Genomic DNA, 23770 nt, shown 5'->3' on the forward strand with positions numbered 1-23770 from the left:
ATTATATTTTATCTGCACAATCAAAATGAATTGCAGGAACCAAAAAGTCATATTGGAAAAATACAACTTTTGAGCTGTCTGCCCCCAAAATGGCAACTAGGCGTTCTGTTTGGCGACTGCAACCCTGGTTTAAGGAGCCATCCGGCGCCTAGCCTATATATCTGAGTTTCTAACACACCTTTAACTCTACAATTCTGTGGCTATATGATTTCAGTAAGAGCAGTCTATGCAAGCTCAGAGCTTGTTCTACCACTCTGACCCACTGGACGTTTTTGCCTTACGGCGATGAACTGTGGATAGCCTTGAGCTCCTGCTCTCACCCCTCTGCTCTCTTCCTCCAGTGCATCAGGGCACCTTTTCCTTTTAGATTTACCTGTCCACTCCTTGCACATAACATCAAAAAATAATAATAATATGGCATTACTATTTTAAAAAACCACATTTATTCTGTGCCACTGATGTGCAATTTCTGTAGGCCACTGTGGCTAAATTTTTCTCTGCTCTTTTAAGGTCCAGTAACAATGTGGTGTAATTGTTAAACAATACAAAGATTAACAATATGTTAAGATGCATGTTTTCAAGAGTGGCGTTCATAATTTAAGCTGATGTTTCTGTGATGGCTTACAGCACACCTGCTGGGAGTTCTTTATGAGCTGCTGTTTTCCATTGGTGTATTTACAGCAACAAACATAGCAGGACTTTTTCTACTTAGTTTAGTATTTTAAAAAGCAAGTAAAAAATTATGAATCATGCCCTGCTGCTACATCTTTTAAATTATCTTAACCAGACAGGTCTCTCTTAAAATTAAGCACTGCATTATTTCCTAGAGAGCAACTATAGGAACCATTTAACGCACATAAGCAATGTAGTGACAAACACAAGGGAGGAATAATATTGTGCAAGTGTGCTTTGTAAATTAGAGCCGGCGTATCTCCTACGGTTATGGACTTTTTGGACACAGAGGAATGGTGGAAGGAATCAGCTGGGGAATCACCAAGGGAAGAAGGCTCAGAGCCTGGGGATAGGTGGTGGGATGACAATGAGTGGTCAGAGGGAGAAGATTGTTGGATGTACCGTAAGCTGAGGAGGTAATTGTGCTTAGTGAGCAGAGAGAGTCTACAGCAGAAAGGTCAAGAATCGGATTCAGAGGCTGAAGGAGGAGGGTGGGAGGAAAGAGGCCAAGAGACAGAGGTGAGTCAGGCTGGTGAAGAATCATGGGCTTCTCCCCCTCCCGTGTCAGGAGCAGGTCAGCAATAAAACACTCAGTGTCAGTGAAGTTGACTTCCTATTCAAAAAAACCCAAGACAGCTCAAGCCTAGTAATCACAGAAACTTGCCCCATGAGATGGTTGGGAGGACTGAAGGTCCCCACTTTCCCACTGCTCTAAAGTAATCCTCCCCCAGGTCCTTCCCCAGCAAGGTGAGGCTCCTTTGTCTTGTCTCTTTTTGCTCCACTCTCTTCATTCCTCTTTGTGTTCTGGGTGTCCTGGGGGAAGGGAGCTGGTCACAGTAGGAGGGGGAAACTCCCTGGCTTCTTCAGTCCCACTCCTTTCCAGCCTTTGAGTCTAGACTGCCCTCTTCCACAGCCACTTTCTGCTCACTAAACGCTGGTACCCTTTCAGCTTCCAGCACCACCACCTCTGCTTCCTCTTCTGTCTCTGGCCATTCATTGCTGTCCCACCAGGGGGCTCTGAGCCTTCTTCCCCTGGGAGTTCCCTTGGGGGTTCCCCAGCTGGTGCCTCCCACCACTCCCTGGCATCCAGCCAATCCATGACAACAACTCCCCTCCCCCTGTCTCCCAGAAACATGAGAGGCTTCCGGGTCATGTGGCCAGCATGACTAAGCCGCTTCTGGCGAACCAGAGCAGCGCACAGAAATGCCATTTACTTTCCCGCTGGAGCAGTACCTATTTATCTACTTGCACTTTGACGTGCTTTTGAACTGTTAGGTTGGCAGGACCAGGAACCGAGCAACGGAAGCTCACCCCGTTGCGGGGATTCGAACCGCCGACCTTCTGATTGGCAAATCCTAGGCTCTGTGATTTAACCCACAGCACCACCCGCATCCCAGCTGTGGGTGGGCAGGGACCTTTAATCTCAGCAACTGATTCCATAGAGAAACACCTGCTGGGAATGAGCTGCTGTGCTCAATAGGCGTGACACTCAGCTAAATCTGTGGAGATCATGTTTTTACTAGTAAAGACGCATTTTTGCTCCAGCTTTCGACTGTGATTACTGACCTGCACACTCTGTGACATGTACTTTGATCAATGATTATTATTGGTTTTAGTCTGTTGCTTTCTTATCATGCTAACATTGCTAATTTTAACAGTAAGTAAGCTGATGAGTAGTCTAGGTGTTCCTGCAACCCCTTTGCTGTCATGATCTGCATGTTACAGCTTCATTTACCAGCTTTATATACCTGCTTTATTGTCATAGATAACATTGAAAATGATAAAAATCCATTTTGCATTCTTCTGGGGAGTCTGCTACAATTATAATGTGATTCCTTTATTTTCCCCCCTAGGTGCAAGTACCAACATGTTTAATTGTAAAAATACATTGACTATCCCACGCATATAAAAGCACTTCTTGTAGAACATTCTGGCTAAAAGCCAATGTACTGTCTATTACTTTTTCCTCACTCTTTCCTCTGTATCTCCTTCTATCTGCTTTGTATTTTGGAGTGTGGTTTGCTGATCTATTCTCAATGCGTTCAGACATCTGTTCAGATATCATCACCCAGTTTGTTGTGATGGTTCCTGAGATAGAGAAACCATTTTTTGTCTACGTTTGGATGCCATTTCAAATCAAGATGGCAGACCAAAATGTTTCAAACTGTGCCACCACTGAAGATAACGCCACCTAGTGGCATAATAGTTCCTGAGATTGAGAATCAGGTTTGAATCTATTTTTGGATATCATCAGATGCCATTTTCAATCAAGATAGAGACCGAACAGTTCCAAACTGCATGCATATGGACAACTCTTAAGATCTTGAATCAATATGCTAGACTAATTATTTCAAAACGGCACTGATTTTAACCAAATTTGACAGGAAACTAATAGGGCCATGCACAAGATTGGGGCAAAGCCCCAACCCCAAACAAAATCAGGACAATTCAGGAGGATATAGGCTTTGAATGAACTGAATTAAGACAGAATTGGGACATGGGTGGCGCTGTGGTCTTAACCATAGAGCCTAGGGCTTGCCAATCAGAAGGTTGGTGGTTCGAATTCCTACGACGGGGTGAGCTCCCGTTACTCAGTCCCTGCTCCTGCCAACCTAGCAGTTCGAAAGCACGTCAAAGTGCAAGTAGATAAATAGGTACTGCTCCGGTGGGAAGGTAAATGGCATTTCTGTGCGCTGCTCTGGTTCGGCTTAGTCATGCTGGCCACATGACCCAGAAGCTGTCTGTGGACAAACACCGGCTCCCTCGGCCAGTAAAGCGAGATGAGCGCTGCAACCCCAGAGTTGTCCGCGACTGGACCTAACGGTCAGGGGTCCCTTTACCTGTACCTTTAAGATAGAATTGGCCTGGCTTGGGCTGCCAGGAGTGATCTGTTAGTGGGGCAGAAGACAAAGGAGAGGTGGGCAAGAAAGACACACCTGGACAACTACATTGCAAACATTAGGGAAACATGAATATCAAGTGTGTTTCAGTCCATGTATTATTTTGAAACATGCAAATTAAGTATTTACTAAAATGTAATTTGCACCTTTTTGAACCGAATTACATTGCAAAAATTAGGGTGCTCATTAGATTTGATGGAGCATTAGATTCAATTGCAAGCTTGAAAACCACCACTGACACAGCAAGTACTTTTTTGGTTTCAAGGTTTTGAAAATTGAGGGGTGCATTATATTTGATGGCACATTAGATTTGTGTAAATACAGTAAGTGAATTGCATTTCTTGCTCATCACAAACTACAGCACATTTATATTTATTGTGGCTTATGCTGCAGTACACCTGAAATACACGATACACTTGAAACAGTGATCTGCTGTCATGGTCATGATTTTGTCACTCCAGAATTCATGTCCATGTTACTGTGAAGAAGTTTCCATTAGGACGAATGAATGCTTCCCACCGGAGCCCAAACAGCACCTGAGTTTTAAATCAAGTCTATGGTGTGGGAGAAATAGGTTAACCCTCATTCTGTGCACCACTCTCTTAATCCTGATACACACACAATCGTGCTGATTTAGATTTTTTTGTTTGTTTTAATGGGTACACGATCTCCATTCACACATTTAGCATTGCACATTGTTTGGCCCTAATGCAAGCATTGTGAAGGCAATGCAATGTAGTGTCGACAAATGGGGTCGACAGTCTCTCATCCAGGCACACCAGCTTGTCCCTGCAATTGAGGGGGCCACATCGCACGACACTGATGTCACACATGTCATGCTGATGTGCCGTGAGCATGCCGCATGGCTTCCACGAGTGACGTCAGTGCATAATGCAGCACATCACCGTGGAATATTGAGGGGCCCTGGCTCCTGCCTTGAAAATTTGGGGAGTGGCCTTCACCCCCCCCCCCCGATGGTGCCCCTGCTCCCCTCCAATGTCCTAAAGCCTTGAAACTTAACAGCGCTCCTTGACATTCTGTGATGTCAAGGCTGTGTATTGCCCATTGATATTAGAGGCCTATACGTGTTCTGGAGCATTTCAAAGGATCGAATTATCACAAAGCCTTTTGGCATAGCTGACCACCTTCCACAGCTGGGGTTTTAACTTTTCTGTTCCAATGCAATAGTGTTTCTAGGCAAAGATAATTCTGTGCCAACCTCATGAATGCTGCTCTTTTTTGCATTCAATTATTCAGGACAACTCAGAATAGGGTGCTTTGAACCATCACCCCCCCCCATCTTCCTTTAATAATAAAAAATACTGAATTTCCATTTTCCTTATTTTTGAATGCCTTACATTTTTCCACTGCTTCCTTATTAATGCCTTTGTTTTAAAAATGGGGCACAGAGACTCATGATCTCAGCAAATATCTTAGTGAGTATACTTTTGCTTTGGGGCAAGCACAACTTAATATTCATAGATCTTGGAATGCAGCAGCAGAACGTGAAGAGAATCAATGTGGATTCTCAAGCATTAGGTACTGGGGCTAAATATCAGATGTGAACAACTTATCAGAGGATTGGCAACATTATTAAAGTATCATGTTAGAGCCAAGATATCTCTTAAGTTTCAAAAATCCATGGAAAGGAGGATGCTGGTGCTAGTTGACATTTCAATAAAATATGGCTAAGAAGAAAATACCGTGTATAGAAAGTTCTCAACAGAAAACCACAGAATGAAACAATAAAGCGGGAAGGCAAAGCAATAAGGTAAAAAATAGATCCCACAACTTGCATTTTAAATCTGGGAATAAATTAAATCCAAATCAAAGGCCGGTGTTGGCTTAATTGCATTTGTTTTTATTTGTGTGCACAGGCCAACATATATATATATGCGCAAAATAATGAAAACAAAATCCGAATAGGTGTATCTATATGACAGGCTACTGCTTCCACTTGGGAAAAAAATGAGAGCTTTATTTTTTGAACCAGGGTTCACCTGTCCTTAGAATGAGCATTCAGTTCCAGAGCCAAGATCTGAAACTATGAAGTTTATTTCTATCATCAAACATAAAACAGTCTACATACACCTCCTACCAATAGGGCACAACCTACAGGTCAGAAGGTGTGATGTCAAGGCTGTGTTCTGCCTGGTAGCTCCCATTTTTTGAGAATTAAGCACTGAAAAGAACTGTTTAATATTAGGATTGCCACTGTCCTCTGCTCAAAGGGTGATTCAAAGCTTGTTTGTGTGAAAGCATAGCAGCGTTCTGGGACTGCACGTAGATGCGCCAAAAACCCTAATTTCTTTGCTGTATCCAGGAAATGTGCCTCTGTGGCATCAAAACAAACATTCTGTAGCAGTATTCTATTCCTAAAACATCCCCTCTAGTCATACCAAAGATTGCAGTATGAGGTACATCACTGGTTAAAAGGCTTGTTTCAGAACAGCAAAGTGACTACAAAAAGCCACAATTCAGTGTGCTGTAAAAGAAAATGTGCATTTTTTAAGACTGGAAGAATTCAGCATAATAATCCTGTTTAGTAAACCATGGTTTACTAAGCCAAGGATGAAAATTGTGCAAGTATGCTCTGCCCCTCCCTCCTTCCCTCATGTAGCAGTTGGTGCTGCGATAGTTAATTTACGGTAAGTGAGAGACTCTGATTTGATCCTGGATTCCAATCTGCAATACGAAATCTGGACCCAATTCTAGTTTCATATCGTGGTTTGAAGTCCACGATGAAACCACATTTCCTCAGGTCAGATGTAGCAGGAAACTCTTAGCTAAAGTAATGGTAGGCCTGTACACAATGGGAGAGGTAAGGTGGCCTTTATGAGGTACACGTTCCTTTGAGGACAACTTTCCAGGAGGTTCATGACAATGGTGGGTGGGGCAATGGCTGTGACTGATCCCTTTGTACAGTAAACTAGATTCAGCCATGCAAAATTCACATGTTTCTACACACACACACACACACACACACACACACACACACACACTTCTTTCTCCATCCTCCATCCAAGTGCAAAGCCATCTGAAGAGGACACAAAGCAGGGTCATTGAAGAGTATGGCTTGGAAGGTTTCCAATCAGTATATGGTGTATATTCCTGATGACTATGTTCTGCGTCCACAGTTGGAGTCAGTAGCATAGGTGCTGGCTCCAGGGGGCCAAGGTTCTTTGGGCCCCATCCATCTTTCTTCAGAGGGGACACATCACCCGTTGTTGAGGCCAAACACGGAACCGGGTTCAGAGCAATGTCAGGACATTGCGTCGCCCCCCCCCCCCATGTTCTTTGGAAGACAGCGCCTCTGCTCAGTAATGCTTCTCATGACCAGTTGCTGGAAAGCTCTTCTCCTTTGGTCCTGGTGGCAGGTTATACCACTGTGAAAACAGGATGCTAAGCTAGATGGGCAGCAGGCTCTTCTTAGGTTCTTATGCCCAGAAGGTGCATACAGTGCCCAGGCATAAGATCCCCTACTTATGCTCTGTAGGAAGTGTTTTCTTTCACCTGTCTTGGTCATACTGCAATTTGATTATGGGACTCCAAGTTCTAAGAGAAGCCTATGTCCGTGCTTGCTGTTTTTTTACAGTGATGGATGTAAAACAATATTAATTGGCACATTAGTGTGGGTTTTTTCTTCTTTTTGGGGCGTATGGGCATTTTAAGAATACCCAGATTTGTTTGCATGCCTGGTATATTCCCCACCCCCTTGCCACCAGCTTCCCAGATGCTGGTATTATTAAAGGCAATAAACTGTAATCACTCCAAAGGAGGCTGATGATAGCTGGAAGTAGGTAGGCGAAACATGGCATGTAAATGTGTGTGCACAAAGCCATTTTATGGCCCTGAAAAAGACTGTACAGTATATGATTTGCAACAAGGTAGGCAAATCCAGGCCCTCCTGCGCTCCCTTAATGAGCGACATTCAGCTATGCAACAGTATTGAGAGTAGTAAACTGCAAAATATCTTGCACTCTGTCTTTCTACATACACGTGAAACTCAGTGGGGTGGCTTGAGGAGAATACATCGGCATTATCTGGACTCACAATTATCTTTTCAGTTGCTTGGAACAATCTCTTTTCTCCAAACAGAGTCAACAGTAATGGAGATCTATTTCTAAGGTAGTGGTACATTCTCCTTAGAGAGGGGCTACAGTGATGTTTGCTAAATTTTGGTTTTGCTGGGGATGTTTTTGGGAGAAATATCCCAAAACTTCATTAAAAAAATTCCAATAGAGATTATGATTTGATTTTATCAAGAGTTGGATAGCAGCATAGTGGGTGAAGGCTATTTCTATTCCAAAATCCTTTCCATGCTCACCAAATACATTTTAAACAAATTAATTTGCATCTGAAATACAAATGGTTAAAAGGTTTTGTGGTATTTAATGAAAATATTCTGTTTTTTTAAAAAAGCCTATGACTCTCTCTGTGTGCTTTCTGTGTTGCACTTCATTTAGTGCTACTCTGTACGACATGTTTTAAGCATCTTCTCAAGAAAATCTTGAGTGCAGCAATTCAAGAGAGAGGACCTCTGTTGTTATGGTAACTAAAGTTGTAAAACATGTAAATACCATGTTCTATAGTTAAGAGAACACTGCTTTGTGGAACACTTATCGGAAGAGCTGGAACTGAATATCTGCATGAGCTCTTGGTTTCCTTGAGCCACCCTTTGGGGCCATATTGCATTAGGGTGGCCACCACTTAGGCACTGCCAAAATAGCGGAAGAGAAAAATGCATCATCCAAAAGTGGACTGATGAAATCTGCATACGCTAATTTATATGTGTAGTTGCCAATTTTGAAATAATGGCTATAATTTTACATAGAAAGACAGTATGTCTCACTATAGCAGAGAAGACGGTGAACAGGTGAACTGTGTGCCTGCTCGATCAGCTGTCTAGGTGTCAGCCTCTGGTGGGCGACTGGAACTGGGACTACTATTAGCAAGGGAGCAGGGAGAAGAGAAGGGAGCTCAGGGAGATAAGTGGTGTGCATGACTGAACAGCCAGGGATGAGAAGAATCCTATTCCTCCTAAAAATGAGAGTAAGGGACTTCCCAGCCTTCCTCTGCAGTAAGAGGTCAGATTGGCACTCTTTGGGTACTGGGCCTGCCCCTTTCACCAAAGAGGCAGGAGATGGTTACAAATATATATTAAAAGTGCCCTGTAAAACCCAGGCACATTGTCTCCTGGGGATTTCGCTTTGACTGCAGAAGCAACAATATGGACCGTAATAAAGATTGTTGTTGTTATATTTACTACATAACCTGAAGTGATGCCCATCTAGCATATAAATGGGAAGAGCGCCAGGCCAGGAAGATACTTTGATGCAGCTGCACTTTGATGTTCAGGTGTACCTTGGGTTCACAGACAGAATCCTTCCACATTGCTATGTAGAAGCAAGTTTTTGTTTGCAGAAGGCATGTTCCTGTAAGATAGGCATAGGCAAACTCTGGCCCTCCAGATGTTTGGGACTACAATTCCCATCATCCCTAGCTAACAGGACCAGTGGTCAGGGATGGTGGGAATTGTAGTCCCAAACATCTGGAGGGCAGGAGTTTGTCTATGCCTGCTGTAAGATAACACTACGGAGAGATAATTAAGATCTCTTTGTCCCAACCACCAGTCACCTCATTTTATTTAATTTTCACTTTCCAACTAGCACTCCTGGTCATAGAGGCATTATTCACGCTCAGCATTTGAATTCTGAGTAAAAGTAGTGAGGTTGTGCAATTTCCGTTCTTCACTACAACTTGAGATGAAACCAGTTGTTCAAGTTGTTCTCGGAACTTTGTAAAGCTGTGCTCTCTCTCTCTCTCTCTCTTTAAATCTGCATGTCCGCACTAATATATCCCCAAAACAGAGTTCTCTGTGTTGTTCCTTCTTGAAATAAAGCTTCACTGCCTTCAGTGCTTGCAGGATGGTTGCATATGCCATTCTTTCCTGCCAAACTGTGACAGAGGCACAGCAGGGTGGGAAAGAGGTTTAGCCTTGGAGTAATTTTCTAGTTCTGCTCTTGATGTCCTCAATTTTCATATAGCAACCGCTAACCAAGATGATGCTTTTATATTTGGTCACACAGAGTGCCGGTGATTGCTGTATACAGCTAGTGAACCTTAATGGGGGTAGTGTGGGTGTAAACCAACCCAGCAGAAAGCTTGTGTGGCTAAGGAAGACAGACCACAACCATTTTTGCCTTCCACTTCAGAGAGCTCATGAAAAATACAACATATGCTTAACTTTGTGTGGTGTCAGGTGCCTTCTTTGTCTGGCGAGAAGACGAAAGACTGAAAAAGAACCATGCTTTAATTTATCCCGATCCAGTTCTGTTATATAGATTTTGCACCCAACAATGGAGCTTGGTATACTTCCAGGGCTATCTTCTGCAGTGCTATGATATAAGGGCTGTCATGAAAGTCTTAGAGGACATGCCAGTCAGGAATCTGCACAAGAACCTTATTATCTCTCCCAAACAAGAAAAGAACAGGAAGCTCCTAACTCCATTTGTATACAAGTTCATCTGAGTCCAGTGTCACATAGTGGCTGAACTGTATAACGACACTATTCACATGTAAGGTAAAGGTAAAGGGACCCCTGACCATTAGGTCCAGTCGTGGCCGACTCTGGGGTTGCGGCGCTCATCTCACTTTACTGGCTGATGGAGCCGGCGTACAGCTTTCAGGTCATGTGGCCAGCATGACTAAGCTGCTTCTGGCGAACCAGAGCAGCACACGGAAATACCGTATACCTTCCTGCCGGAGCAGTACCTGTTTATCTACTCGCACTTTGACGTGCTTTCGAACTGCTAGGTTGGCAGGAGCAGGGACTGAGCAACGGGAGCTCACCCCGTCGCGGGGATTTGAACCGCCGACCTTCTGATCGGCAAGCCCTAGGCTCAGTGGTTTAACCCACAGCACCGCCCGCGTCTCTTATTCACATGTACCCCACAATAAAATTCTGTGTGGTTGGGAACAGCTGGACAGTGAGAAATCTTCATGATGGGGATAGAAAGCATAGAGAACCTTCCCATTGTGCAGTAGGATTTTGACCATTATTTCATTTTTTATAGAATTTTCTAGATGTGGTTTTGTATTAGAAGACCCAACTCCTGAGTGATTTTGAGATCATCTGTTACTGACCATTCATCTTAGGATGAGGACAAATGTAATGTTACATCAGCAATCAGAGTGAATTATTTATGGTTTATCATATCTAGTGTGAGCTGGATTCACAGTTTGTGTAACTGGTATATGAACCAGCAAACTAAGCAGCATTCCTTGGTTCAACTATAATGGGCTACAGACTAAGTTAAGCTTGTGAGTTCCCAGCTGAACACGGCTGTATGTGAGACTAGCCTATTACTTACAGTGGCAATGCTCAGTTGGAGACCATGTATGTTGCTATAGATTCATCAACCCCCTTTTCCATAATTGCTCTGGAGATAAGGAAAGGAGGGAGATTATTGGCTGACTCCAGCCAATCAACGCTGCCAGCAATAGGTTTCTTCTGCCCCTTTTTTCAAGCTTGATATTAAAAGAGAGAGAGGTCCTTCCTTTCAAGCAAACTTTCTTCTCTATAGTTATGCAATCCCTCCTTTTCATTAGCTACAGGAATGAAGGCTATCACCGAAGCAGGGGAAAATATGGCACTGACTACTTGGCTCCATTATCTCTGTTGAAAGGTTCCCTAAAAATTGGTTCCCTTATGCTGGGGCACATGGGAAATAATGTTCACAAAATGTGCAGACTGTGCACAAAATCGGCCCTAGATTATACCTGTGCAAAGTCAAATCTGCTGCACATTTGCAAGCCTCACTGCTAGGGTACATGGCTGTGTTTCTGAGTCTTCCCAGTGAAAGAAACTGCAAATGGCAACCCAGGCTGTGGATGGCAAAGTAGATCCGATGTCTGTCCTTTTGCCCAGTAAGCTGGCCTGCAACTTCATTAAGGAAAGTGTGGAACATTTGAATATTACAAAACAACGTGCTGCTCGGCATCTCCTGTCAGAATCTGTGTTTCTAAATTTTCTTCAACATTTCCCCCCTGTTTTTACATTAAAATTGTGCTTTCTGTAAATGTCTTCACACACTCACACCCCTACAGGCTTCTGGAAGAAGTTTGATGGTGTCTACCAGAATCAACACAGTATATATTTTAGGGTTATTTTATCTGCAAATGATAGTGGATGTCTGATCTGATTATTCCTTTAATTGGTGTGTCTAATAAGGTGTTCTTAGCAAATATGACAACACATTAAAATATTTTCAAACTTGACTTTTTGAAGAATAAACCATCTTGATCAACAAATAGCAGTTAACGTAAGTATGTGAATTTTCTGCCTTCCATGATCTAAAAAAAGCATCACTGTAATTCCCAATTCCCTTTTGACTTCCATAATTTCAAAAATAACTTTAGTCAGCTGGAAAGTGTCTGTTAAAATGAAACAGTTCAGCTGAAACAAATTCTCTTGCTTTTGTCTCCAAGTGAATTGCACTGTGAAAGGACATGAAATCTGCACACATCCTGCCTGAGAGGTTTTGCAGTAGAAGATCAGGCATAAGCTGAAGGGTAACTTAAATACTTCTGTTTAGTACAGCAGATATTCACAATGAGAAAAGGCTGTTGGCTAAGAAACAACAAGTAAAACAAGGCTTTTTTTTAATGGGCTCTCGGTAGGTCTCTGAATTTTTCATGCAAGTTGTTCTGAAATGCTGTGGAAAGTGAGTTTGGTTTGATGAAGTCTGATGGATTCTTAAATGTGTGCAATGGATGTATTTGGGGAGGGTGAGGAGAGAATATCCAGTTATACCAAATAGTGCCTATTGGGAGCCATGTTTCAAAATGCTGTGGGTTTGTGTTTCTGCGTATTGACTAAATGGTCCTGCTAGGTTCTGTTTGGCAATGAAGTCTGCTTTCTTGTTCAATAGAACATTCAGTCCATTGCTCAGATCTGAACGTCTACTGCATTGTTAGCCCACCACAGAGTTTGGGGGAGAGGGAATTGGGCCATAAATAAAATTTTATTAAACAGTGTCAAAAATCATTTCACTACAGGAAAACCTTACAAATATATGCAATCACTTCTATGTGCCAATTTTGCTACATTTACACACCTGTAAATTTATGGGTGCATTTACTTCTCCAATTTCCATGTTTGTTCCATTGACCAAGTTGTGTTTTCAGGCAGAAAATAGCACAATACTTGAAGCATACATCAAAGCATATATTAAGACAGCAACAACAATATGTTATTTATTCCTGTATTCCAGTCTTCTGCAGGGACCCTCAAAGTACCATGCAACAAAATAGACATAAACACAAAAATAAAATGCAACCAGCACAATTACATGAATCTTAAAATAACAGTTCAGACGCGAAATATAAATAACAGTGCAATGCTACACATGAGGTAAGTTCCACTGAGTTTGTGGGAATCACTTCCTTCCAGGTAAGTTTGTCTAGAATTTCAGCCTAAGCTATTTCAGGGCCAAACTACACTTTATGCTTAACACATAGTATGCAGCTACATATCAGGATTACGTTCACATAGCGAGTTATTCCATTTTCAATACTTTCCCCTAACTGCATTAATATGCAGAATTTGCCAAACCATCAGATGTAGCTGCCTTAGACTGAATTTGTCTATCTTGCACATATTGTCTGCACCAGTGTATCTCAAACTTGGGTCTCCAGCTGTTTTTGGACTACAACTCCCACCATCCCTAGCTAGCAGAACCAGAGGTCAGGGATGATGGGAAGTGTAGTCCAAAAACAGCTGGAAAGCCAAGTTTGGGAAACACTGATCTACAGTGACTGCCAGTGGTTCATTGCAGTTTCAAGCAGGGAATCTTTTGCCCAGCCCTACGTGGAGACACCTGGAGACACGAGTAGCGCTGTGGTCTAAACCACAGAGCCTACAGTTTGCTGATGAGAAGGTTGGCAGTTTGAATCCCCGCGACGGGGTGAGCTCCTGTTGCTCGGTCCCTGCTCCTGCCCACCTAGCAGTTTGAAAGCACGTCAAATTGCAAGTAGATAAATAGGTACTGCTCCGGCGGGAAGGTAAACGGCGTTTCCGTGCACTGCTCTGGTTTGCGAGAAGTGGCTTAGTCATGCTGGCCACATGACACGGAAGCTGTCAGCAGACAAACACCAGCTCCCTCGGCCAGTAAAGAAAGATGAGCGTGCAACCCAAGAGTCGTCCGTGACTAGACCTAACGGCCCGGGTTCCTTTACCTTTACCTTACCTGGAGACACCAGGAATTGAACCCAGGGACTTCTGTGTGATAGGCAAAGCCTGTGCCACTCACTGAGCTATAGCCATTCCCCATGCCAAGCCCTCAGATGTGTTGCACATGGCTGCTTAATCCTGCCATCTCCCGCTGTACCTGGGGAATGTTACGCATCACGTTGCATCCACAGGGGACTTGAGAAGTCATCTCGGACACTCTGCCATAGGGCAATGGGTTCACTTTCCCCAACCAACGTAGGAGGAGAGAAAGAGGAGGAAGTGCAAGACAAACATCTTGGGATGCTCATCCATCAGCTCAGCCAGAAAGAAGTGCTTGGACTGCAACGAATGCCCTGCAAGCCCTCTTTATATACTGTCTCTCTTCACCCTGTGTTTGCTGTGCAGAACGCTAACACCATACAAGTGATATTAAACAGGGCCATAATTCAACAGCCCATTCATCATCTTCCACTTAATGAATGATCTGAGAAAACCTATTTGATAGTTTATAGGAACTTTGAATAATGATTTCCCCTCCATCTGTGCTTTTCCTTTGTAGTTTGCCATGGCACTAACATTCAAATCAGCGGAGCATACCAAAGTAACCAAAGCAAATCTAACCAAAGGGTGAGACACGTTTGTTGACTCTGCATTTTTTAAAAAGCAACAACAATTTTAAAACAGATAGTTTAAATTGGCAGAACTCTGTATTTTGGGTCTATGGGCCGCAATAAAGCTTTATGTGTGTAAATTTGCAGGAGCAGTTGTTTTTCTGAGAATGCCTGGCTTTTGGTGAATACCAGGGGGCAAATTTGAATAAAATATGGGGGGGGGGAGAGGTAAGCCCCACCCTGCATAATTGATCATATGACAGGGCACATGTACACCATTTGAATGGCAATGCCCATTAACTTCTGGGGGTGCCTGGCACACTCAAATATTTTATTTGAGCCAGTTTGGTGTAGTGGCTAAGAGTGGTAGTCTCGTAATCTGGGGAACCGGGTTCGCGTCTCCGCTCCTCCACATGCAGCTGCTGGGTGACCTTGAGCTAGTCACACTTCTTTGAAGTCTCTCAGCCCCACTCACCTCACAGAGTGTTTGTTGTGGGGGAGGAAGGGAAAGGAGAATGTTAGCCGCTTTGAGACTCCTTAAAGGGAGTGAAAGGTGGGATATCAAATCCAAACTCCTCCTCCTCCTCCTCTTCTTCTTCTTCTTCTTCTTCTTCTTCTTCTTCTTGGATCTCAATTGTTTCATTTGATTCTTTATTTTCTGGCTGTTACTGCGCTGTACCTTTAAACTCAATCTCCCTCTTAATGAGCATCACCTGGGGTTGGCTTTTTGTATCTTTGTTAACATAGGTCAGTAGCAGTGACTACATAACTTTATGACCACTGCTCCATAGCAATAGTTATTATACTTTTCCATACACCATATAGATGGGGTATGTACCTTTGGTTTGATTTCACATTATTTTGACAGTATAGTTTATGTGTATAATTCATAATATTTTGAGTTTATTGTAGTTACCATGCATATACAGGTCATTGTTGTAATATCCTTTTATAGTTTATGAAGCATTTCTGTATTCTTCTGCTGTGCTGAAGAATTCCACGAAACAGTATTGATATTGTATCAGTGTATTTAGTCATCGTGTTGCCTTGGATATTACTGACTATTGTTAGCAACACAGGAGTTAAATTGTTTGGTTACTACATGTTTCTGAGAATGTCTGGCTCTTGGTGAATAACAAGGGGGGAAACTTGAATAAAATATGGGGGGGGGGAGACAGGTAAGCCCCACCCTGCATAATCGATCATATGACAGGGTACATGCACGCTATTTGAATGGCAATGCCTATTAACTTCTGGGGGTGCCTGGCACACTCAAATATTTTATTGGGGGGGGGGGCAAAGGGGCCTTGGCCCCTAGTGGTTGGCTGCTATGGTGAAGACCGGTTTATATCAGCAAACATTTAAAGTAAGTTTTCTCATTTTATTAGTAAGATTTTTTTCACCCATCCTTCATCATAAGGTCCCAAGGTGGGCTACGATAGTAGAATATACAAGTATAAAAAACTAAACCATTATAACTATAAAACAAAGAAAATGGGTTCCAAATGGAACAGAACAATTGATGTTCCATTTGTGACATTACTGCACACTGCTTTAGAGATGTACACTGCACAGTTTTATTATATCTTCTTAAACTTTACACTTGCACTGTGTTGAACGGTATATTGCTGAAATGTACAAAATAACTATCTGTAGGATTTATTTTTAATTAAATTTATTCATTTTGTATGGAGAAACATTTAGTGCTTCCTCGACCACTTCGATCTGTGGAACTGTAAATGTTACCTGTGCATTATTGCCTGTGTGCTACATAATACCCGTTCTTCAGATATAAGAATTTGGTTTGTTTGTTTTTGCTACACTGGCACCTATACTTTGAAACTCCTTGCTTAGAGATTTTATTATAATCAAGCGGTACGTATATATATATATTGTTAAATAAATAATAAATAATAAATAATAAATAATAAGAGGGAGGGGGGAAAATAGAAGAAGTTATGTTCAAAAATGTAAATTGTGTCCTAAATTTTGGGAAAGGATGATGGGTCCCAGATTTGACCCATCTCTAAATTTCTCTAGATCTGTGTTCAAGTGGAGTTATGACATAGTGCTTTCAAGAATCATAAAAAGTTTCTGAAAGAATAGCTTTTGTTGTTATTTAAGGACTGCTGGATTTAGCCCAAAGTTTCCACATCAAAAAGGGAACACAATTGTGCAGAAAGGCTTTGAATAACAATGCTAGGGATAATGCTTTAAAATTTTAATAGATTGAGTTTTTCCTGTGATATGTCTATTCTTTTTGATGTTAGCTATAACCTACATTATATTGATCTGTCTCCCCAGTGACCCGCTGAAGTTTATGAGGACATGTTGCTGGTGTATGTATTAAAATGTTGCTTACAGTTCATACAACTTACTTTTGCTCTATTAATTTATCCCTGCACAAATTAGGCCTTGTTAGGAGAAGAAAAACAAGAACAACATAAGTGAGTGAGGAATATTTTCCACTCTTCTTGCCAAGCCTATTAAGAAATGTTCCAGTCATTATTCCAAAGTTAATGTTTACCTTTTCAAATACTTCTGACATTTCCCCCTTTAAAATCAATGCATTAAAAAAAAAAAAACACACACACACCACTGACTTGCTTTGAATATCATATGAATTCTGGGGGTGTTCATCACTTCCATCAAATAAAATAAAATAGCTGATGTGTGATATAATGATAAAGAAACATCATGATTGAAATAATAACAAGTGCAGAGCGAAAGAAAAAGAAAAGCAGAATTTATAGTGGTCCAAAAAAAATTATTTTCTTCCAGAAGGGTAGCTATATTAGTCTGTTGCATCAAAAGCAACAAAGCATTTTGGGGCACTTTAAAGACTAGTAAATTTATTATAGCGTAAACTTTCATGGACTAGATTCCCACTTGCAGTTTGGGGTGGGATCCATGAATATTTCATAATATATTTCATAAAGGAGGAGGAAGAAGAAAAACATGTCCAAGATACTGAGATGGCCTGTGTCTGTGTCAACAGAGAAGGCAGTGATTAGAGAGTTAGAAGAGGCACAATGAACAACCCTTCCTGGGCTAACTGCCATCTTCAAGTGCTTCTTTAATACCCCAACCAGAACTTACCTGGACATAGCAGATTTCTCCTGAGTTGTAGGCACTCCCCACAGGAGAAGAACCAGGGGGTGATAAGTTTAGTTCAGATTTTAATGCAATACACACACACACACACACACACACACACACACACACTCTCCTCCTTTCTCCCAGTGCAGGCTCCAAGGTGTCTCAAAGCATAAATTAAAACAGATACAACTAAAAACACACAATGGATACACTTTATATTTGGCACTTCCCAAACCAGTAAGCAAACCAAAATCCTTCAAATTTTTCAGTTGTGATGTTCTCCAACCAAAAACAGTGTAGAAAACTGTGCTTCTAAGGGGAAGCGATGCACAAAGATGTGTATGCTTCTGAAAGCAACTTAGAAAAATGCCTTATATTAGGGAAAATTGTGATGCTACAAAGAAATGGCAAAATTGTGTACAAAATTGCATATATTTGGAGAATGAGCACAAAAATGTATATCAAGCTGCACATGAACTTAAAAGTAAAATAAAGAAATCACAGGCTGATACAGAAATGGGTGAAGTGATCTTAATACTGGAGTGAAGAGAAACAGAGAGAAACTCAAACGGACAGATTCACCCATCCCTACATGGGAGCGATGATGTGGGCCTTAAATGATGGGCCACCTCCTATAATTCCTGGATGATGAAGACACATAGCAGGAGGGCTTGGTGGCAGTGACTTGGAGATGGAGGTGGTTGGAGGAAGAAGAAGTGAAGAGTAGAGTGTACAGACTGAAATCAATTTTTGGACAGGATGAAGAGGTGTCAAACCAAGACAAAAAAGAAGTGTCATGCCTGAGCAGAGAAAGGCATGCACCCGCGGCACAGTTTGATCATACCGGGAAATGTTAGCCTGCCAGCCCTACTATTAGGCGATTGAAGCATCTGATTCAGGCAGCACAAGTTAGAGGGTAGGGAGACAGTGAAATGTTAGCTGACAGAGCTATGTGCACCACATGGCCTGCCATGAATCCTCTAAGCTAGCCTCTGGCCGTTGTGCAACAAAAGAAGCAGGGGCAGGTGGGTGGGTGCCATCTTGTCCTTTACCTAAGGCAGCAAAACTATTTTTGGCTAATCCTTCCCAGGTATTGTGAAGACAATATGATTTCCTTGAATGGGTGACAGAACGTTCAGGGCACCTATATAGGAGTGAAGAAACTAGGCCCTCCAGAGGTACAGGTAGCAGGGGGGGGGGGAACAACCACTAAGAATAGTTCTTAATAAACAGAATTTTATTTAGCAGCTATTGGTACCTCTTTCTTTGAGTGACTATTAGTCATTTCACAGTGAGCAAATAAATAAAGGGAGGAAGGGAGGAACATCGGATAGGAAACTGCGGAGATGGAGTTTTTCAAGGCCTCAGGCAACACAACTGGGTAGCAACACAACAAAATCTTGGGACAGTTTAAATTGAAAGAGGGCTGCAAAACCTGTAGGCAAGCCACAGGAATGGATGCAAAAAAACAAAAAACTAAGAAGACTCTCAAAAGGTGGCTATTTTAAAACAAAACAGATGTATCTGTTAGTGAAGATGCAGCTGCTAGCAGTTTTTACAATTGTGGTTACCCTCCCCTGCCACAGACATGAGAACAGCTGTAGTCACATCCTGGAGCACTTCACATTCATGCTTCCTCATAGGATCACATTTGCAAGCATATGCCAATATTTAACAGAGATTGTAGAAGATTGCTCTAAATCCAGAAGGCTACATGATAAGCCCAGTGCATGTGCGAGGGTTTGGAGTCCTGTATTTGTAAGCATACATTCCATATTGCTCAATGTGCCCTTGACACTGCAGAGGGTGACGGGGTGACTTGCCCCACTGCAAGTAGCTTCCGTGTGTGACATTGTCCTCTCAAGGCTTTCCGGCATGTACAGAAAGAGTTGTCTGGATTCTGACCAACATCTGTGACCTTTCTTTTTTTTTAAAAAAAAAAAACCCAATCTGTCTACAACCCAAGACACTGGCAGTATTTCTATATCGGGCAAGGTGACACAAAAGTCAGCTTAAGGCTTTCTGCTAGACCTAGCAGAAGAAAACATATCAATTTAACAAGGAAGTAAACACGGACACTTTAAAACACTGAATTCAACCAGGGATTCTAAATCTTCTTTTAAGTTTTTAAGGTTATTTCTTATTCTGTACAGCAGTACTCTGTTGACTTTACAATGCAAGCCTTCCATAATTCATTCTGCTTGATTAGTGTCTTTGATGACTTGGAGTGTCAGCTCGTGCAAGATTTGCAGCACAGGAAAAGGATACTGAGAGCTTTCTGTGTACTCTGTAGTGCTGATGAGTTGTAGAACTGTAGAGGTGAACTGGCCTCACCCACCCTGTGATGGAGAGCAGCATCTTTTCTCTTTTGCTTCCCAAGATCTGCTGCTTGGTGCTCTTCCTAACATGCACTCTTCCCATTGTGTGTGTGTGTGTGTGTGTGTGTGTGTGTGTTTGCGTGGGGCTGCTCACATCCTATTTCTAAAATATAACACATCGGTTTCCGTCATAACAGTGAAGGGAAATTGGGTTCCATACCTCATCATAAAAAAGCTTGGCAGGGCAGGCCAAGCCAGGAAACTTCTTTGGTCACTTTTGTTGTTTTCACCCAGTTTCAAATTTCTTGTTCTACTCTTGAACCCCTGAGCTGCAACTCCTGAGTCTTGTGTCTGCTGATGCTATTTACTTGAATAAAGATCTCTTTCTTACCTACAACAAGAATAACAGTGAAGGGCAGGTTCGCTTCCTGCAATTGAACTAGGAGGCAGGATTTCAAAAAAGCCAAAGATTCCAGCTAGAAGATAGGGCCTCAGTGCTGATTATCAAATAGGCAGAGTAGGCACTGGCCTATGGGCCTTTAAGGGGCAACGTGACAACGGATCAAAATAATATTGATTTGATCTTGAAATAAAATTACAATGAAGCTTTCTTAGTTCAATGTTATCCAACTAGATCAGGCTGCCTCAAACTCGGTCCTCCAGATGTTTTGAGACTACAATTCCCATCATCCCTGAGCACTGGTCCTGCTAGTTAGGGATCATGGGAGTTGTAGGCCAAAAACATCTGGAGGGCCAAGTTTGAGGAAGCCTGGACTAGATCATGCACACAAAGGGGGCTGAGATTTCAACTGCCTAAGGGCCTCCATAGACTTTAATCTGGCACTGCTATTTCCTAGAAAGCTAAGTTAAATCTATACAAATCAAAGCTTGCTGTACCAAAGCCATCTACCCTTTGGAATTCCATCCCAATACACACCAGACAGGTACCATTTCTATTGTCTTTTCTTAGTGCCTTTTTCAAGAAGGCTTTTAAGTTGGGATACTTTACCCTGTCTGTATCTTGACATTGTTTTTATTGTTGATGTTTCTATTATATTTTTATGTGAAATCTGCTAAATAAATGCAAGTTCCCTAGTTTAATAGTTACTACCTATTCGTTAGGTTAAGGTAAAGGTAAAGGACCCCCGGACGGTTAGGTCCAGTCAAAGGTGACTATGGGGTTATGGCGCTCATCTCACTTTCAGGCTGAGGGAGCCAGCGTTTGTCCACAGGTAGCTTTCCAGGTCATGTGGTCAGCATGACTAAACCGCTTCTGGTGCTGCAGAACCCTGTGATGGAAGTCAGAGCGCACAGAAACGCTGTTCATCTTCCCGCCTCAGTGGTACCTATTTATCTACTTGCACTGGCATGCTTTCGAAGTGCTAGGTTGACAGGAGCTGGGTCAGGGCAATGGGAGCTCACTCTGTTGTGGGGATTTGAACCGCCGACTTTCTGATCAGCAACCCCAAGAGGTTTAGACCACAATACCACTCGCATTGGTTAACACTCTGATCTCTAGCTATAAACTGGAGCCGGCTTAAATTTCAGCAGAGAGTCAGTGTGGTGTAGCAGTTAAGAGCGGTAGTCTTGTAATCTGGTGAACAGGGTTTGCGTCTCCGCTCCTCCACATGCAGCTGCTGGGTGACCTTGGGCCAGTCACACTTCTCTGAAGTCTCTCAGCCTCACTCACCTCACAGAGTGTTTGTTGTGGGGGAGGGAGGGAAAGGAGAACGTTAGCCGCTTTGAGACTCCTTAGGGTAGTGATAAAGTGGGATATTGAATCCAAACTCCTCCTCCTCCCCCCTTCTTCTTCTTCCTCTTCTTCTTCAGCCCACATCGTGATGGACTTTGCTGACTGAACCTGGAGTCCCACGACCTCCCAGGCTTGCACCCTGCAAGGTCACTTTGATGCTGCTAATGCATCAGTTTGACTTTACCCCTGGAGGCACACTCCATTGTCTCTCAAGACAGACAGATGCCAACAACAACCCATTCACTTCAAATGAGGAAGCTGATTTGAAAATGTGCATTTCAGTGAGCATGTGGATTACCCTCACTCCGTTGGAATGAAAATGTGATGATTGTGCACATGAATCTCTAGTTTTAATAACTTAACTCCAGTCCCATCTGAGAAGCAAGCATTTGTTTAGGTTCCACTGATCTTTTTTGTTTTTTTGTTAAACTAGGAGTTATACATAGTTATAAGAGCTTTACTGAACAGCTCCACCCACCCTTTTGAATCATTGACATAATAAGAGGCAATGGAAGAAAAATCACTTAAATAAAAGTCAAATATTTGCCAAAAGGGAGAGAAATCTTTCCAAGCTTTAGGAACATTTCATGAAATGGAAAGTATATATATTTTTAAGCACCCCAAACTATGAAGTATTTGACAGTTTCTTTTTTAAATGAGACTATGCTAGCTATCGTAAATATAAAGTGCTATATTGCTCACAGACATTTGCTGAACTTTCAAGTATTCATTTGGCTCAAGGCAAACACAGATCACTGCCAAACGAATGAAAAAAATGGTGCATGTGAATACACACACACACACACACACACACACACGAAGCCTATTCCATATTGTTAAATCAGTTTCTTTATATTTGTGACACTGTTGATCACCCAAATCATGTCAAGTTGCATCACACAATTTGTTTACCCTTCTGGTGCCGTCACTTTGCGTTATGGATTTAAAAGAACACTGCACTTCTTTTCCAGTATGAGTTGATGGTGCCCATCACCTGACAAGGATCCTGCTATCTAGGTGGGGAAGAGTGCACCATTTTCTCACTGAGCAGTTTTCTTCCTCCAACCAATAACTTTCTGTAAACGCTTGTGCAGCATGGACTTTGAACAAATAGTGAGGTACTTCGCAGCCGGCAAATCTCTTATTGCTTCAGCTCCGATATCTGCATGTTATCACTCGGTGCAAATTATTTAGCAGCTGCCATCTTATTTATAGGTATGAATTGCACAAATTAATCTCATAAATAATTCATCCTTTTCCTCTTCTCTCTCCCACCCTTTTGCTTTGAATTAAAATGCTGCCACAGTTAAGAATCTCCTTTCGTCAAGCCAATATCAATTGTTTGTGGTGCGTTGCTTTTAATTTCCTCAAGCTAATAAAATGTGAAAACCTGTGTGTGATGAAAAGAAAGTGGATTAAAACGAAAAGAGGGGGAATCTTTCACTCTTATACAGGAGCCTATCACATCACCCACGACCTGAGATCCTTTCTTGAACTAGGGATACAAAGGATTGAACCTTGAACTTTGAACCTTCTGTATACCAAGAATAAGCTCTACTGCTGAGCCAGGTTTCTTTCGCTTACACATACAAACACACATACACCCTTAATTCTGTAAGTCAGGTCTAAGTTTCAGTCTGGCGTCTCCTGCACTGTAATCTCTGATAATCTGTAGGCAACACCAAGGAAGTCATTAGATGGGGCAGGAAAACCCTGGCATATCAAATGCTTTGTAAACATCCAAATAGATGAGATCTGTTGTCTCTTCTGAGAAAACAATAACATAATAATAATAACGCTCAGCCTTTTTAATATTCCATTTGCTTTTTTTCTTTCACATTTTTAAATTTTGCATCTTTACCAGCTATTAAAGTTATCCAGTTTGTTTTCCCACCTCTTTCTTGAAGAAATTACTTATTCTTCTAATATAACTTATATTATCTAACTTACTTATCTTCTAATATAAATTACTTATTCTTCTAATATAACCACTTCCTAGTTAATTGATTTTGAATTATGGTGCTTGAATTATGGTTCCCATGGACTGCAAGAAGATCCAACCTATCCATTCTGAAGGAAATCAGCCCTGAGTGCTCACTGGAAGCACAGATCCTGAAGCTGAGGCTCCAATACTTTGGCCACCTCATGAGAAGAGAAGACTCCCTAGAAAAGACCCTGATGTT

At 42.1% G+C, this 23770-nt stretch overlaps 1 long non-coding RNA gene across 1 annotated transcript; it reads left to right on the forward strand.

The window, feature by feature from the left end:
- Nucleotides 1-11512: 11512 nt before the first annotated feature.
- On the forward strand, nt 11513-14427 carry LOC307226140. Its single transcript, XR_013843336.1, has 3 exons — nt 11513-11531; nt 12063-12146; nt 14366-14427. It is a non-coding gene; the product is annotated as an uncharacterized lncRNA (long non-coding RNA).
- Nucleotides 14428-23770: the final 9343 nt, after the last annotated feature.

The sequence above is a fragment of the Podarcis cretensis genome (genome assembly GCF_951804945.1).
Source record: "Podarcis cretensis genome assembly, chromosome: 10".
Lineage (NCBI taxonomy): Eukaryota > Metazoa > Chordata > Lepidosauria > Squamata > Lacertidae > Podarcis > Podarcis cretensis.